Below are 3,398 nucleotides of genomic sequence, written 5' to 3' on the forward strand. Positions count from 1 at the left end.
TCTATGCCGATTGGTCGCTGGTCATGTGCTTGTGACGTCTTGCTCGGTGATAGGCCAGCATGACGTCACTCCTGTCGTTCTGGCAGCGGATTGGCTCTGGTGTCCTCCATCTTGGATTAGGCACAGAGTCTATATAAGACCCTGACACACGCCGCATGGTGCTCAGTCCTCTTGGTTCATGCATATGAGTAGACGCTCTGTGCGCATTCCTCTAGGCATTCCTCTGTCTATGCTAGGTGAGCGCTACCGGCAGGGTAGCGTTCTTATACCTTACAGCTTCGGCTGCTGTCCGTATCCTTACCTCTTAGGGGAGCGGACATAGGCAGGTGCCTGAGGCACATGGTCTGGCTGGGCCTTGTGATTCTACTCGTAGGTGGACGTTGCCGCTAGGGTAACGTTCCTTATACTGCGTCTGGCAGTTGTTCGTATCCTCGCACACTAGGGGAGCGAACAGAGGTAGGAGCTTTGTGCGGCTTACGCTGCTGTTCGTCTCTTTTGCACCACTAGAAGAGCGGACCTAGGCAGGTGCCATATCTAGTGGTTCGTGTCCTCGCACACTAGTGGAGCGAACGCAGGTAGGAGCTTTGTGCGGCTTATGCTGCTGTTCGTCTCTTTTGCACCACTAGAAGAGCGGACCTAGGTAGGTGCCATTTCGCACACATTGCCTTTGTCTCTGTGATTATTAACAGAGATCATTCCACACACCCTCCAAGTAAGGGAGGAATTGCTTTACTTACTTATTATATCCTTCTGTGAGTTAACAGAGGTATTGCACTCTGCCATAGTCTGCAGCAAAGTCTTTGCACGGTGGACCCTGACTGTCTGATACTCCTTTCGGTTATTATCAGACAGCCCCCCGTAACACATCCAGAACTGCTGGTGGTTCTGGGTGCATATGACAGCTGACCCTTACCGGTTCCCTTTCACATGGAGTTTTACATACTGTCAAAAGCTAGATAGATAGATAGATAAATGTGCAATGTCTCACCCCTCTGCATTTTGTAAGCTTGTACCCTTTAGGTCCTTTCATGTGGAACTAAAGGGTGTGTAGCCTTGTTTTTAGTCCCAAATTAAATATTTAAAAAAAAGATGTAAGGTCCCCCTTAGTTTTTTTAACCAGCTAAAGTGAACCAGAAGGTGGTAGCCTGCAAACCGCAGCTGTCAGCTTTACTTTGGCTGGTAATCCAAAACAGAGGGCATCTCACGCTGTTATTTTATTCTGTTTATTTAAAATAACATAAATATTTTAAATCTTGAAACATGAGGTCCTCCAATTTGGATCACCAGAGTGTTGTAAATGTCAGTTATGCTTTGGCTGCTGGGAGGCTCCCTCTTGTGTCCAGGAATGGTTTGGACATAGACCAGGTGTGTTGAGAAATGGGAGTTTCCATTGCTAACTCTCTGCTTATTTAAATCCTGGTTCGATAGCAGGCTATGCCGGATGTCAGTTGTTCTTTGTTCACCAGCCTGCTTCATTCTGCTTCACACCACATCTACCCCAGATAAGTGCTTTGCTCTTTATTTGTTGTTTGGTTCTTTTACTCTTATCTGAGTTTGTCATTTGCTGTGGTTGTTTTCAGTTTTTTTGCATGCAGGGATTTTCCCTCTAAATTGCTTAGCTGGGAAACTCCCTGCAGTTTTGTTTGGAGTATAGCTCCTATAAGTCTATGTGTTTGTGGCTTTTTGAATTTGTAATGATTCTTGTTTTCTGTTCATTGGTATGACAAGAGCGCCTGGTATAGGACGGAGTGCAGATCCTGCGATCTGAGGGCCTTTTTGTACTGGAATTTGGAATTTTGCAGGGTTTTTCTCCGGCCACCATTAGCCCCTTTCCTGTCCTTTCCTATTTTAGTCAGTGGGGGCCTCACCTTTTGCTAATCCTATCAGCTATCTGTGTATTGTGTTTTCCTATATCACCGCAGTCTTTGAATGTGGGGGGCTTGCTATTATTTGTCTATTTTCTGAGGCAGAGAGTTATTCATCTTTCCTTCCTTTAGGATAGCTAGTTCTCCGGCTGGATTCGCGGTGCGCAGGATGTTAGTTCACCCCTCAGCTACTTCTATTGTTGATGGTTAGTAAGGGGATGGCGGCCAGATTAGTTGCCAATGCTCTTGTCACCTTTTACCAATGAGTTATGGTGGTCTTCCATGGTTCCGGATCATAACAGTACATCCGGCCAACAAATTTAAAGGGTACTCTTAAGAAGGAAAAAAAAAAAAATAAATAAAAAGGTCTGCTGAAATTTTTTTTTTTTGGTGTTTTTCCTCTTCTTTTTTGGGTTCCGTGGAAGATTCTTTTTTCTAGTATGGATGAATTGGGTGAGCGTGTTGCTCATCTTGATGCTAAGGTTCGTCGTATAGAGTCTTATCTTGCACAGACTCCCCTTGCAGAGCCTAAGATTCCCGTTTCTAAATTTTTTTCGGGAGATAGGTCGAGATTTTTGAGCTTCAAAAATAATTGTAAATTATTTTTTTAACCTGCGCCCTAAGTCCTCAGGGAATCCCGTACAGCAGGTTAAGATCGTCATCTCCCTACTGCGTGGTGACCCTCAGGACTGAGCCTTCTCTTTAGTGTCTGATGATCCGATTCTCAGTGATGTGGACTCCTTTTTTCAGGCCTTGGGTTTTTTATATGACAAACCCAATATTGTGGACCAAGCAGAAAAGGTCTTGTTGTCCTTAACTCAGGGTTTGGATTCTGCAGAAACGTATTGTCAGAAATTTCGAAAGTGGGCGGTTCTTACCAAATGGAATGATAATGCGCTTGCGGCTCTTTTTCAGAAGGGTATTGCTGATACTGTGAAGGATGTAATGGTAGGATTTCCCGTCCCTTCTGGTCTTGATGCCTCTATGACCTTGGCCATTCAGATTGATAGGCGGTTACGTGAGCACAGGAAGATACCTTCTGGTTTTGTGCCTGTGAAACAACCTTGGGAGCCTATGGAGTGTGATAGGGTCCTTTCTAATGCGAGTCGGCAGGGGTTCAGACGGAAGAATAGACTGTGCTTCTATTGTGGAGACGCTTCTCATAACATCTCTGTCTGCCCTAAATGTAAAAGGAGATTGGCTACTTCTGTTACTGTGGGTTCTTTGCAACCAAAGTTTCTTTTGTTTGTCACATTGATTTGCTCATTGTCTTCCTTTTCTGCATTTGCCTTTGTGGACTCAGGGGCAGCACTCAATTTGATGGATTTTGGGTTTGCTAGGGATTGTGGTTTTCCCATGGTTCCTTTGCAAACTCTTATTCTTTTAAGGGGCATTGATGCTACCCCTTTGGTAGAAAATAAACCCCAATTTTGGACCCAGGTGCCTATGAGAGTTGCACCAGCACATCAGGAAACTTGTACATTTTTAGTATTGCATAATCTACAGGATACCTTGCTACTGGGATTTCCGTGG

Source organism: Anomaloglossus baeobatrachus, chromosome 2 (assembly GCF_048569485.1).
Source record: "Anomaloglossus baeobatrachus isolate aAnoBae1 chromosome 2, aAnoBae1.hap1, whole genome shotgun sequence".
Lineage (NCBI taxonomy): Eukaryota > Metazoa > Chordata > Amphibia > Anura > Aromobatidae > Anomaloglossus > Anomaloglossus baeobatrachus.